The following is a 15,531-nucleotide window of genomic DNA, read 5'->3' as shown; positions in this document are numbered from 1 at the left end:
GGACATTGATATATTGTTTATGTAGGAGACTTCTCTAAAAGATGTGTAATGCTAATTAAAATCTGCAGATGTTATGTGGCCTTGGGCATGCGCAGTAATCAAATCAATACGTCAGCAAACCTTTTCTATATCATCTGTAATTCTTTGAATAAACTTCACTTCTTCTTTGGCTAACCGCATACGTGTGGTCACCCATCTAAGTTTTCTCTGAGTACTCAATCCTGAAACCAATTGGGAGGCGGACAGCATTAGCTCAACGGTCTGCTTTAGACCCCCGACATTACTTGGCGCATCAACGAGGGGCAGAATTTAACTCCTTACCTGCAGCCGATATCTGACAACCCTGCCTGCCGACCATCCGGTCTAGGGGACACGGGACCTCAGATCTACAAAACACCGGTGTAAGGTAAGCCATTTGACTTACCACTCAAAGATCTGAGCCCCCCTGTCTTCAAAAGCCACGTGTCGACAGAAAGGTTTGTTGCTGCATGTTTATAGGATACTTCTGCCTGTGTTATTTACGGTGTTCTTGATAACCGTGCTAGACGGAAGAACCCACATGTGTATATTGCCATGCTGTCTGCTGGAAGCATTGAACTGATAGCTTTTTGTTGTACTTTGACTGCCGCACTCATTTTCCTAGCTGTAATTTGTTATAAGATTACAAAAGCCGCGTATAGAGGTGAGCCGTGGTCCCCTCTCTCTCCATAAAAGTCTACTCTGCTCTGTGCAACCTGAGGACGTTTGTGCATCCTCACTACTCTGCTCTGTGCAACCTGAGGATGTTTGTGCATCCTCACTACTCTGCTCTGTGCAACCTGAGGACGTCTGTGCATCCTCACTACTCTGCTCTGTGCAACCTGAGGACGTTTGTGCATCCTCACTACTCTGCTCTGTGCAACCTGAGGACGTCTGTGCATCCTCACTACTCTGCTTCGTGCAACCTGAGGACGTCTGTGCATCCTCACTACTCTGCTCTGTGCAACCTGAGGACGTTTGTGCATCCTCACTACTCTGCTCTGTGCAACCTGATGACGTTTGTGCATCCTCACTACTAAAGGTCTTTGTGACAGCCAGAAAGGTCTTTGTGACAGCCAGATAGGTCTTTGTGACAGCCAGATAGGTCTTTGTGACAGCCAGATTTACCCAGAGGACGCTTTGTGCATCCTCACTACTCTGTGATTGGGTAAATCAAAAATGGCAAGCCCAATTATTAGTATGGGGTCCAGACAGTCTACGACTTTCTTGACCCCTATTGAGATAATCAGGGAGAGAGAGGGGGAGGACAGTTATAAACAAGCCCGTAAAGTTTACAAGCTGATAGGGCTTAAAAGAGCAGGAACTTTCAACTATGAGTTCTGGCGGCAGTACAGAACAAAACACACGAAAGCTATCAAAGACGCCGGTCTAGATAAAGGAGTAGAGGCCATAATCAAATATAGTAGAAATGTTTAAGGCAAGGAGTATGCCTATATGGAAAAGCAAGTTAGAGAAATAACAAAGGACAGACAAAGCAAGTTAGAATTTTGGGGATCTGAGACCCACAAAGTCTCAAAGATTCAGAGATAAGCAAAAGTTGGGGAAAGTATGTTAGAATAGATGGATTGAGAAACGTGTAGATACGGTAATTATCAGAAAAAGGGAATTCTTTTATAGTTTGTGTCCCTTTGGGACATAAAGCAAGTTCATGTAGAATCTGTGAATAATTATGTGTCAAATAACCAATATTGTCTGTGTGTCTTCATGTTATGTAATCTAATTTTTGTTATACGTTTAGTCTTTTGTCCTTTCTTTTATGTGTTTAACCATTTCTCTGCTGTCTGGGTTTGATAGTCAGTGCAGAGAAATATTAGGTTTCTTTTGTTGCTTGGAGCCTGGATATTTCTGGCTGTTTGCCAAAAATATAAGATTGTTCTGTTCCAGAGAGAGAGAGACAGAGGAATGTGTGTTTTTTTTTGTGAAAGCCGCAGCTGCAAGTCGCCCCCACCCCTTGTCTCCAAAAGGGGGGGGGGTATATTGAGAGTTTACAGAGAAGGAATGCGTGCCGCTCAAGGCCAAAAAGATTAGAGCGGAGAACACTGGACGAGTAACTCTGCTTGCTTGAATAGAATGAAACCCGTAATGAATCCAGTGAATCTTACTGTTTTTGCTGTTCTTTGTGTAAATGTCAGTTCTGTCACTGGTCGGACGTGTGCATAATTGCTAAATGTGTGTTCCTTTCATTAGTTTTGCAAAGTGGTTGTTGTGGAATCTGGCAGTGATTGAATGCATTTGTTTGCAAGATGAGGACAGTTGAATCATACGCGTTACGTCCTGTGTGAACTCTTACTAATATTTGAATGAGACTTGACTGCATGAACGGATGAGAGTTAATGTGTGATGTAGGCGCTGTGTGCTGATAATTTGGAAGCCTGCCAACAAGTCATAATTATACTGTTTCTGAGAATGCTCTATAGAAGAAACGTACGGACGGCCATACCTGTACTTACACCTGCTGCCAAACTCCGCACCTTTCTGGGCCTTGTTTTCATACTGCCCCCATTGGTCCACTTTGTTTTCGCTCTTATACAACTACTCATTCTTTTCTCTCACCCTTTTATACTTCATCCGTTGTTCTTTTCTGTACTGAATTTTCTGGCCAGGTGACAGTATTGACACAAAGGCACAGGGGACAACCACGGCCACCTGGTTGCTACTCAGAATCCAGTGGCTCGAGGAGCTCCCTCATGTGTTTGTGCGGTGGCAGCAGTACAGGCAATGGTTAACAAATCTTCGGAGTTGGTCTTGAACCAACTCCCCCTAGTGGTCCTCACCCCCCCATGACACCCGGAGCATATACACACAAGTGCAACCCAAGCACTTATTTCTGGCCCGTCAAATCCAGCTACAATGTGCTCTTGTCATTTTTCCTACTACCTTGAACTCGGTTACCCTTCCAATTAAGTACCCTAGTTCAAAAGGGGGGGAGAGAAGATATAGGTGATCTAGGTATTGCAGGTCAGCTATTTTTAAATTTTTAAATTTTTTTTCTTTTTCTTTTTACAACAAGGTTATGATCTATTTGAAATAGAATACCAGCCTGATTGTCTAGCGGTAATCGGTACAAGGGGCTTCAGAAGTGCCAATTCAGCTGGCAGAAACTGAACCGCTTGAGGTAATGTTTAAAGGGTCACGATACCTCACTCGCTTCCTTATGCTGGAAGGTCCTGAAAGCATATTGAGAATTGCGTGATGGGACCCTTGGGAGGTTGTATCAAACTTCACCTGTCCGGTGAGGCTCGTATACACCCCGGGTCTGAAAGTCACCCGACCTTATGTCGGATGGCAGCAGACCAAGCGACACCTCTACCCGTCCTCACTTTTACGTACGCAGAGGAACAAGCTCTTAGCCCCCTTGGTCCGTCAGTACCCCCTGGCACATGTCCAGGAAGATGCAATTGCAGACATTGTCTCTTCTTTATGTTAACTTAAAGCCCTTAAGAAATGTGTCTTCCCAACCAATACCCCTTTTGTTCCCCGTTAAAGAGAAAGAGTTTAAAGGGCCAGCCAGACTGTAGTATTTGTTTGCATTTATTTTCAGAGGAAAGCAGTACTGTTGGACAGTGCTGCCATAAGGGGCACAGAATAGCCCAAAACCAGTTCACCAGATGCATGAAGCTGATATTAGACGCCTGGCCAATTCCCGAGGGCACCACCCTCTTGTAATATGTTGATGATTTACTTTTTTTTATGTACTCCTGACCCAAATAGTTACCTCAATGTATCACTAAGCCTTTTGTGTTTTTTTTTTTTTTTCCATCAAGAATAGAAAAGCTGTAAGTTTACTAATGGAAGCCATCATGTTGCCAGAACAGGTGGCCATAATAAATGTTAACTGAAAGCCCTTGTTAATAATGTATATTCTGAGTTGTTTTTGTAGATGGTACCAGGGTAATTGACGACTCCACGCTGGATATGCAGTGGTCACGCGACAAGATGTCCTAAAAGCAGAATGCCTCCGCATGTCCCAGGACAGGAAGCGGAATTACAGGCCCTCACTGAGGCGTGTAGAGTGGTGGAAGGTAAGACGGCAAACATTTACACTGACTCCCGGTATGCATTTGGCATAGCTCATGACTACGGCCTAACATGGAAGGCCAGACAGCTTGTTAAGAATGGTGCAGCGGTGACAAAGTGGAAAGCTCACACCAATTCCTACAGCAGAGAAACAAGAGGCAATGCCATCACAGATCACACAGCAAAGGCAGCGGCCCTTAAGCCGTGGAAGAAAAGAAGAAAAGAAGAATTTAACAATAACTTTGGACTTTGATATAAACCTTGGACTTTGATTACTTTGATATGAACTTGGACTTTGATATGCTAAAGACTTTACAGTTACAAGCAGCAGAAATGGGACGGTGAATGGCGAACAGTCAACAGAACTTGCCCACCAAGGTCCCTGTGCCCCATGATGGCCCAGCGAATGCACGGAAAGACACACCTACCGGGGGTCCAGAAGTCCGCCTTGAGGTCGTGTCCTCTGGCCTGCTCCGTCGCCTCCGGTGCCGTCCGGCATGGCGTGCCCACAAGGGTCTTTCTGACTTTATTCCTGACAATGTTGCCTCCTGTGGCTAGAAACGCACTGACGCCGAAATCTGCGATCTGCACGGAACCGTCTTCACCCAGAAGGATGTTTCCAGCCTTAACATCCCTGAGGATCTGGCCGTTCTTATGCAGGTACTCCAGGCCTTCTAGCACCTCCTTCAGCATGGTGGCGATGCTTGCCTCATCCAGCACCCCGTTCAAAGCAGCAATGATGTCGACGCTTGAACAAGGACGGGTGGCTCCTGGGTTTTCTGTAGTTGCTGCATCATCACTTGTCCAATTTTGCATGATCTTTGCCGTAAGCAACAGGGCAGAAGTAAATTTGCCACATAACACTTGCCTAGACCACTCTACCCATTTCAGGGATTGCAAATTGACTACACTCAGCTCCCACTTGTTGGGAAGTATGAATACGTGCTTGTTGTTGTTGATGTCTTTCCAGGTCGGAGACCTACCCTGTTACCAAAGTAAATAAGCAGGTGATCGTACAGGAGCTGATGAATGAGGTAATCCGCAGATACGAGGTACCGGAAGTGATTGACTCAAACGAAGGTACACACTTCACACCTGCAGAGTTTAGACAAAGTTAACAGACTAAATGGTACGCTTAAGTTAAAGGAAGTGTTATTTGGCTTTATGCCAAGATTGGGGCTGTATCATCCACAGGCCCTACAGCAGGGCTATGACATAGTAGCCGGATATGTAAAGCACCTGTGTGACCAACTAATGGTAACCCAGAATCTAGTCTTTTTCTCCCATTCCAGGCCCAGACAACCTAGGGGAATCTTATTCCCTACTACCTGGAGATTGAGTGGTCGTAAAGAGACGTGTCCGGAAATCCCTAGGGCCCAGAGTCAAAGGGCCCTGTCAAGTCCTGCTGACCACACCTACTTTAGTAAAGTTGAAAGAACTGTTGTTTGTTTTAGGACTAATGGACTTTTCACGCCCTACCTTTGTCCCCCCCCCATGAGAAGGAAAATGAAGGACAATTTGTTTATTGATGGACTTTTGGACTCCTCACTCCATGCTTCGCCCTTGTGAGAGGGTGCAAAGGGACAATGCCCAAAACCACCTTGTTAGGCACCGCCAAGTACTGTTGGACTTGTACACACACCTGGTGCCACTGGTTTTCCTTTCCTGGCTGTTCCTGTTCCGTCAAAAGAACTGTTTGCATGGACAAATGAAAACTCAGAAACCAGAGATAGCTGGTGGGGTAACACATTTAGTGCTTTGAACCCTGCCAATTGGTTTTCTGGTTTAGGAGGTTGGTTTATGGGGATCCTACAAAGTATATTACCAGTTGTGATGATTTTATTATGCATTTATAGAGCAATTAAGGTTATAATTTCATGTATTTCTAAATGTACTGAAAAAGCTTTCTGTTCGCCGATATGAATCACGTGTTTATGGACTAGGAGTCATACTTGTCTTGACTCCATGTCCAAAACGGGGGAATGTGAGGGGTTAATTCACGTTTATGCCTTTTAAATTGATAAGTGTATTTCACAGAATACTTATGTGTTTATAATTTGCGTCTTCTTACAGCGACTCCATTTTGTATCTTTTTTGCTTGTATTGCTTCAATCGTGTATCTGTATTAATTTCACTTTTTACCTAGAAGAATGTTAGACCCAATTATAATAATGACTTCGAATCCTTATCAGCTTCCCCTCTTTCTCATGCATTCTTTCCCTTGAGAGAGTTCACTCCTTTCTAGCAGAAGCGTCCAGGAATGTTTTGTTTTGTTACAGGTGTCATCGGACATTGATATATTGTTTATGTAGGAGATTTCTCTAAAAGATGTGTAATGCTAATTAAAATCTGCAGATGTTATGTGGCCTTGGGCATGCGCAGTAATCAAATCAATACGTCAGCAAACCTTTTCTATATCATCTGTAATTCTTTGAATAAACTTCACTTCTTCTTTGGCTAACCGCATACATGTGGTCACCCATCTAAGTTGTCTCTGAGTACTCAATCCTGAAACCAATTGGGAGGCGGACAGCATTAGCTCAACGGTCTGCTTTAGACCCCCGACACACCTGACTCTGTGCCGCGGATCTGGACGGCTTTCATTGGCTTCAATAAAAGCTGCAGGAGCCGTCCCTGCAGGAGAACTGCACAAAAATGGAGCATCCTGCGGTTGTTTTCCTGCGCGTGATTCCTTTAACTGGTGTATCTAAGGGATAGATGATAGAAACTTGGGAAAACGTCTTAAAGGCTTCTTGAGCTTGTTATTACAAGAATCAACGGATTCATTATCAGATCTAAGAGAGTATTATTATGAGGTTAATCTTGGTCCCTGAAGAGCTTACCTCAAGCGAAACGCGTTGGCCTAGATAGGACCATTTGTTGCATTGCCTTTATTCTCTAGAGAGCAGCGAAATGATACTATTTACCCTTGGTTCCATCTAGGGATAGTGTTTATTAGCTGATCTCTGAGTATGTATATGTTTTCATCTGTACCATTCGGTATATACTCCTCTTGGTACTCGGCCTGAAGTGGCATTGAAGATTATTGAATGAGGGTCACTTGTGTTATTTATCTAGAGACGGGGCTCTCAGTTAAAATCACAAAGATCACTTGCCCCATTGAATAAATGTAAAGCGGGGTTTCATTAGGAACCATGAACAGGGTCTTTCTACTTTTTGTGGGAATTACCCCCTTTTTTTAGTGGCCATCCGGTTAGTCACGGATTGGTTCTAACTGTACCGATTCTAACTTAGGTGTCTTGTTTTGTCTGTATTGGATCCTATATATTGTTTTTAGGAGGTATTATTAAAAAGTATATTTTAGATAGTTTAGTCAGTAATAGGGTTATAAGAATAAAAGCTAACTCTGGCTCAGTATGTTCTATAGGCCGAGGGTGAAATCTTTTTGTCTGAGTAGTCAGTTACTCAGAAAAAGCAGTGCTTGAGTGCAAAAACACCCGAACCGAGTACACTCGATCATCTCTAGTTGGCACACATGTAGTGGTTGGGGTATTTATGGTATTGATGAATATTACAAACATGGTCTCTGAATTATTACCATTCTTTTTGGAATTGGTAGATAGTCAACAGCTTTGTAGATGCGCCAGCATGCAACTTTAAAATTGTGCTATAAGCTACCTACCAGCACATGCGTAGTAAATCTTCATTGTTAACTTCACTTGGAACTATGGTATACTTACTGGGGAATTCCTGGGTAAATATAGTATGTGCTATTATAGAATATTTATATATGGATATACAAGGATTTTCTGATTGTGTCTGTTGCATTAAATGCGAGGCTTTTGCATTTGCGCATGCGCTTGGTTCTTTGCGCCGGGGGATGTATTAGGTGTAGTACGTATTCATGGGACTAAGTGTGTACTTATCTTATTGTTTCCTGTAAGTTTGACTTCTTAGAAGGCATAGTATGTTGTATAATATATACAGTATATACTGTACATGTGTATCCATTGTATTCATTTGGCATTGCGCCCTTCACATTTAACCGTTTCTATAACATCAGGACATGCGCCTTTTTCGTCTATATTGCACCACAGGATTTATAATTTGGAAGCGTCCTTTCATTGCATGCGAGGTATGTACTTATGAAGCTATAAGTAGTTCCAGGATGTCAGACATGCTAGATTGGATGGGGTAAATGGGGGCTGTGGGGCATACGGTCTTTCTGCACTTGCACCATGTGTTTTGTGCATGTGGTGGGATGCCATGACATGTCTCTACCTAAGCAGATGACATTTGTTTATTATTAATAATATGGTATTAGCAGGATTATGGACTTGATTCATGGTGCCCTGATGAGGCTACCCATCCAGTAGTGGGGGATAAGGGCTCACAAGCAGCATACCATGAAAGGCTAGTATTGCGAGTAATCAGCATACGAGATGCTGCTGATAACTCTTTGGCTTTGTGTTCTTTTTTTGTTTCTATGGTAACGAATGTTACATCACATGAAAGCCTTATGTCTAATATATGTTTTCAAAATTTTGTGTTTGTAGCTTATGGCAACAGTGATCTCGGCACGTGGGAAAACAAAATGGCGGAGTCTAAGGCGATATTCACAGCCAATGAGAGCAGAGGAGCGATAAAATTCTTGTTTCTGCAAGGAAAGTCGGCGAAGGATATTCAACCCTTTAACCCTTTAAATGCCGCTGTAAATTCTGACAGCGGCATTTAAATCCCCCGAACAGCGTGAGATCGGGGGAGCCGTGCAGGTGTCATGGCTGCCGGGGGCCTTCTGAAAGGCCCCAGGGCTGCCTTAGCAGACTGCCTATCAAGCCATCCCCGTGGGGTGGCTTGATAGACTGCCTGTGAAAAAGCAGTATGACGTAATGCTATAGCATTACGTCATACTGCAGGAGCGATCAAAGCATCGCATGTTAAAGTCTTCTTAAAGACTTCAAAGTAAAGTAAAAAAAAAATCTATAAAGTTTTTTTAATTGTAAAACAAAAAAAAGTTATAAAAGTTTAAATCAGCCCCCTTTTGCCATCTCTATTATTAAAAAATTAAAATACTAAAATAAAAATATGTATTCGGTATCGCCGCGTCAGTAAAAGTCCGATCTATCAAAGTAGCGCATTATTTTTCCTGCACGGTGAACGTTGTCCAAAAAAAAATAAAGAACGCCAGAAAAACACTTTTTAGTTACTCTGTCTCCCAGAAAAAACGCAATAAAAAGCGATCAAAAAGTCATATGTATTCCAAATTGATACTATGGGAAACTACAGGACATCCAGCAAAAAATGAGACCTTGTTCAACCATGTCGACGAAAAAATAAAAAAGTTATTGCGCGTACAAAATGACTGCAGAAAATAATTGAAAAAAAAAATATCTTAAAAAAAAAATACAAGTACTACAGCAAAAAAAATACTATATAAGTTTGGTATCATAGTAATCATACTGACCCATAGAATAAAAATATCAGGTCGTTTTTGTTGCAGTTTGTGCGCCGTAGAAACAGAACGCACCGAAAGATGGTGGAATGTCGTTTTTTTTTCCATTTCTCTCCGCTTAGAATTTTTTAAAGGTTTTTCAGTAAATAATATGGTACAATAAATAGTGCCATTGAAAAATACAAGTCCCGCAAAAAACAAGCCCTCATACAGCGACGTCTATGGATAAATAAAGGAGCTACGATTTTTTTAAAAGAGTAGAAAAAAACAAAAATGGAAAAAAGCAAAAAAGCTCCGTCACTAAGGGGTTAAACCAGTAGACAGAATGAGCAATAGGCATTCACAAGAGCTTACAGTCTAAGGGCAGGCCCCTCCAATGAATCTACTAACGTTTCGGTTTTTTTTCATCATTACATATCAGGAGTCATAACACTCTAATCGACCTAGCCATATAAAGGCTTGTTTTTGCAGGACAGGTTGCATGTTTAATGGCATCATTTTGGGGCACATATAATATATTGTATAACTTTTATAATTTTTTAAGGGAGATTGAGAAACAAAAAAATCCCACCATAGTTTTTTTGGATTTTCTTTTATAGCATTCAGCATGCAGAATAAATAATATGATAACTAGAGATGAGCGAACCTACTCGGCCACGCCCCTTTTTCGCCCGAGCACCGCGATTTTCGAGTACTTCGTACTCGGGCGAAAAGTTTGGGGGGCGCCGTGGGTGAGTGGGGGGTTGCAGCGGGGAGTGGGGGGGAGAGGGAGAGAGAGAGGGCGCCCCCCTGTTCCCCGCTGCTACCCCCCGCGCCACCACGCCTCCCCCGGCGCCCCCCGAATGTTTTCACCCGAGTACGGAAGTACTCGAAAATCGCGGTGCTCGATCGAGTAATTACTCGAAACGAGTATGCTCGCTCATCTCTAATGATAACATTATTCTCTGAGCGATACCAAGTTTTTAGTTTTTTTTTATGTTTTTCTATTTTTGTACACTAAAACCACTTTTTTTTGAGGATTTGCTTTTGATTTGCTGCACTCCAAGAGCCATAACTTTTTTTTTTTTTTTTAAACATGTTTTTATTAGACAAGTCAGGATAATCAAATGACATTACATCATATTTGTTGATTTTTCCGGTTGTGAATATATGATTTATCCTAGCTTGTGTTTTTCATAATATTAACTATGATAACCAAACAAAATCTTAAAATAAATCAAACAGGAAGGACGGGTATGGAGGTGTGGGTTTGGGGGAGGGGGGGGGGGGGGGAGAAAAAAAACAAAAAACACATGTGTTAAATTAACTTCTTGACCTGTTTTGATTGTTGACGTGTTGTTCCGTAGATTTTTTTTTTTTTTTTTTGCTGGAGATCTTCAGGGTTTGTAGGGGCTCCGCACGGCCACGGCACGACCATCATTTCACCCTAGACTGGTGATTCACCTACTACCATTTGTTCTTGGAACCAACAGGTGTATTGAAAGCTGTTTCTCAGTTTTTCTTTTACTCTCTGTGGCATTAATTGGATAAAGCTATCCCAGGTCTCAAAAAAGGCTTGTACCATTTTCTCTTTAAATAGTAAAGTCTCTGCCCAATCCATTTGGAAGAGGAATGCTAGTTTGTCTAGAAACAATCTAAATGGGGGGCCCGACGGTTGTACCCATGTTTGTAAAATGGCTTTTAGCCCCGCTGCCGCTATAAAATGTAATAGTTTTCTGACTCCCCTTGAGCAGTGGTATTTCTTGGGGTCTAGGTATCCGAATATTGCCCGTGTTGGTTCTTGTGGGCAGAAGTTTGTTAGATGTGTTGTTGTATATTCACCTATTCGGGCCCAAAAGGCTTGTACTTGAGGGCATGTCCACAGGCTGTGATACAGATTGGCATGCAAATAAGGGAGATGGAATAAATCCTCCACAGTGCCACCTATTGAAAGGCAGCATTCCTTCGAGTCAAAGTGGGACTTTTTATACAAGTCTTCTTACAATGACTGGGAATCAAAAGCAAAGCCAGACTCCATGTACATACAGCTGTTTCCGGGTTATTGCCCATCATCAGTGTACAGTAGGAGTCTGGCTTTTGCTAGTGAGAGGCCTGGGACAGGGGTCAGAAACGCTCTTTTCTCCTTAGGGAGAGCAACTATATACTATAAACTAAGTGAGGAGACTCAAATGGCCATTTAGTCTCTTCACTTAGTTTATAGTATATAGTTGCTCTCCCTAAGGAGAAAAGAGCGTTTCTGACCACAGATTGGCATTTGATGTTTGGCACTTAAAGCAGTTTGATGTGGTGTAGATTCCCATATGGAATCCTCTGGCTGGAGTGAGGTATGACCTGTGGACGACCTGTAATCGCATTTCTAGGAATCTAGCTGACGGCAGACATTTATGCACCGATTTCAGTGATTCCATAATTAGTGTAGGTGTGAAATCCAGGTTGTCCAGGGACCATTTCCCAACCCCTGGGTCGGTGTCGTCTTGCTCTCTCATGTTTCTTATTGCCCTGTGTAGTTTAGAGATCATTCCCCTTGTTCCCGTTGTTTTGGCAATCCAACTGTTATTTGTCTGTGTCCAGTCTGGTTTTCTGAGCTCTGGTATGAGTCCCGTAACGTAGTGTCTGGCCTGTAGATATGAAAATAGTGGGATTGGGAGTTTGGGGTATTTTTGTTTCATTTCTTCATGTGATAGTATTCGTTTTTCTCTTTTGTGTAGTATTTTATCTATTGAGTCTATTCCTTGGGCCCTCCATTCAGTAAAAATGTTATGAGGGTTGCCATCTTGGAAGTTGGGATTATTTGTTAGTGACAGATGTGGGGATATGTGGGGTGAGGTTTGACTATCTCGGCGTAGCTTGTTCCATGCCTTCCAGGCTGTCAGTATCAAGGGGTTGTGTTTGATTTTTTCTGATAATTCTGTGTATGGGCTGTGCAGGATGTTCTTTAGTCGTATTGGGTTTGCCATTGACTGTTCAATTAGATCATTTGTGTAGTCTGATTTGGAATAGATCCAGTCATGTATTATTCGTGCCTGTGCTGCGAGGCTGTAGATTTTTAGTGCTATGCGTGGTCGTCTCCCACCCCAGATAAAGTTTCTGTATAGACCGTTGATTTTTTTAATGTCTTTTAGTTTTAGGAATACTGGTAGTGATTGTAAGATGTACAGTAGACGCGGGAACTCTATCATTTATATGAGACTGACTCTGCCCAAGAAGGATACCATAAAGTTTTTCCACAGGTTTAATGTCATATCCAGTTTTTTGATGTAGGGTTCTATGTTTGTGTTGTATAGCGAGGAAGGGTTTTTTGTAATTTGGACTCCTAAGTATTGTATTGAGTGTTTCTCCCATCTGAATGGGTAGTGGGTTGCCCATAGGGGTTTGGTCGGTCCTTTGAGTAGTAATGCTTCCGTTTTATCGAGATTTAGAGTATAGCCCGAGAGTTTGCCAATTGTTTTGATTTCCTGTAGCAGGGGTGTCAGAGTTTCCCTAGGGTTGTTGACTATTAGTAGGAGGTCGTCCGCGAATGCTTCTACTTTTATTTTTGCGTCTCCGTAGCGTGCCCCTGTGTATATTGTCGTGTGTGTTAGGTATCTAAGTAGTGGGTCTATTGACAAGTTAAAGAGTAGTGGTGATAGTGGGCATCCTTGTCGTGCCCCTCTAAATAGGTCGATTTTGGGGGTGTTGAGGCCATTTACTGTAAGAATCGTAGTTGCGTTTGTTTGTGTTGCGTTAATATATTTCATAAAAGTCTGTCCAAACCCTTGTTCTTTTAGTTGTATGTTCAAGAATGGCCAGGCCATTTTGTCGAAGGCTTTTTCGGCGTCCAAGCTTAAAAGCATCGTTACTGGGCTTTCTGGGTTCCGTGCCGCTATCGTCGTCGCTATGGCAGCTCTGATGTTTTTTAGAGCACTTCGCCCTTGTGTGAAGCCTTTTTGTGACATGTCAAGTATAGCTGGCAGAATGTGTTGTAGCCTGTCGGCTAGGATTTTGGACAGAAATTTATAGTCACAGTTCAGCAACGCAATTGGTCTATATGATCTGGGGTCTGTCGGGTCTTTGTTTGGTTTTGGGAGCAGGATCGTTCTGGATGTTCCAAAGTTGTAAAGTTGCGTCATTATTGGTACTACGTCTGTTGCTAGTATTTTATAGTACTCTGCCGTGAGACCATCTGGTCCCGGTGATTTGCCTCCTGCTGTCGCTGCAATCACTTCCCGGACCTCCTCCTCCCTTATGTCGGCATCTAATAGGGATCTTTGTTCCTCTGAGAGGCTTGGTAGATTCATTGTTTCTAGCAGATTGTTTATGTATTGTGTATTAGCAGGTTCTGCTCTGTACAAGTTTTCGAAATATTCATATAGTATTTGGGAGATCTCTTCTTGTTTTGTTGTGAGGTTGTTCCCGTTGGTGTGTTTTAGCGTTAGTATTGGTTTATGTGGTTGTCTTTGTTTGGTCAAATTAGCCAGTAAGCGCCCTGTCTTGTTACCCCACCTGTAGAATTTGTTTTTTGTTAGCTGGGTTTGCCAGTGCGCGTGTGTATGTACGAATGTTTTTAATAGGTTTTTTGCTGTAAGGTATATTTGATATGAGTTGTCATCATGGGAGTTTATGTATTCCTTCTGTGCTGTCAAAAGGGAGTCGTGTAAGGCCTCGAATTCCGTTTGGAATTTTTTCCTCTTATGGGAAACATATCCTATGATGTGGCCTCTCATCACTGCCTTTGAGGCTTGCCAGAATAGTGTTATGTTATCCATATGCTCCCTGTTGTCGTCTACGTAATTATTCCAGTGTAGTTTAAGGTACTTTTTGAAGTCTTCCGATTCCCTCAAAAATGAGGGGAAGCGCCACATCCTTGAGACCCACTGGGGGGGAATTATTTGTAGTTGCATTGTAATTGGTGCGTGGTCACTAAGAGACATTGGGTGGATTGTGGATTGGCGATGATAATTAAATATGTTATTTGATATTAGGAAAAAGTCGATGCGTGAGAATGAACGATGGGCGTTGGAACAGCATGTGTACTCTCTGTTTGTAGGGTTTAGGAGTCGCCAGGGGTCGCATACACGGAGTTGATCTGTCAATGTTAGTAGTGCATGTGTGGTTGAGATTGGTTGAGTTGAGGGTCCAGTTCTGTCTAGCGAGTTGTCCTGTACACTATTAAAGTCTCCCCCCAAGATTGTCTGGTCGTTTAGGTATGGTTGTAGTTTTTCTATTAGTGTGGCATAGAAGGCCGGTTGATCTGTGTTAGGGGCATATATGTTTACCAGGTTGTAAGTTTGTGAGTTTATGTGGATTCTCAACATTAGATATCTTCCCTGTGGATCGTCTATGGTTTCCTTTATTGTGTGTGGTATATTTTTCCTAATTAAGATGGCTACTCCTCGGGATGCTGATGTATGTGAGGCTGTATAACATGCATCTATCCAAGGTGCCTTCAGTTCTCCCTTCCCTCCTTTTTTCCAGTGTGTTTCCTGTAGGAATATGATGTCTGGTTTGTGTTTCTTCAGGTGTGTGAGAACTTTTTTTCGTTTAATGGGTGTATTGAGCCCGTCTACGTTCCAGGATAGGATTTGTAGTGTTTCGGGTGTCTGGTGGTCTGTCGTGTCTAGGTCTATAGGCATAGTAGTGTATGTTTTTTGGTCGTGTTTACCGTTGTTCTTGCCTCTCTGTTATTGTCGCATCCTTCGGTCCCAGCAAGCTGTGGATGCAACTGTGTGGTGGTCGTGCAATGTCGGCGGGGCCCTCCGATCTCCTTATTAGGTCTTTTTGTAGAAATCAAACAGGTCAGAGTTAGAAACATGAAAATAAACATTTTAACTGTTAACACAAGTTTCATTTTTTTCTTATGCATGGGGGTTGCCACATCCACTTTGTTTGGGATAGGGTTGTAGTAGGGGGTGGAGATAGCATTTCTCCTTCTCATCGGTCTCAGCCCTGTTCTCCATTCCCCTCCATGTGTAGGTATTCTCTTGCTTCTTCTGGTGTGTTGAACACCATAGATCTGTTGCCATCTTGAACCCGAAGCTCTGCTGGGTAGAGCAGTTGAAAGCGTGTGTTCCGTTCGTGTAGAG

This window comes from Eleutherodactylus coqui, chromosome 5 (assembly GCF_035609145.1).
Source record: "Eleutherodactylus coqui strain aEleCoq1 chromosome 5, aEleCoq1.hap1, whole genome shotgun sequence".
Lineage (NCBI taxonomy): Eukaryota > Metazoa > Chordata > Amphibia > Anura > Eleutherodactylidae > Eleutherodactylus > Eleutherodactylus coqui.
Note: the sequence above shows the minus strand (reverse complement) of the source record.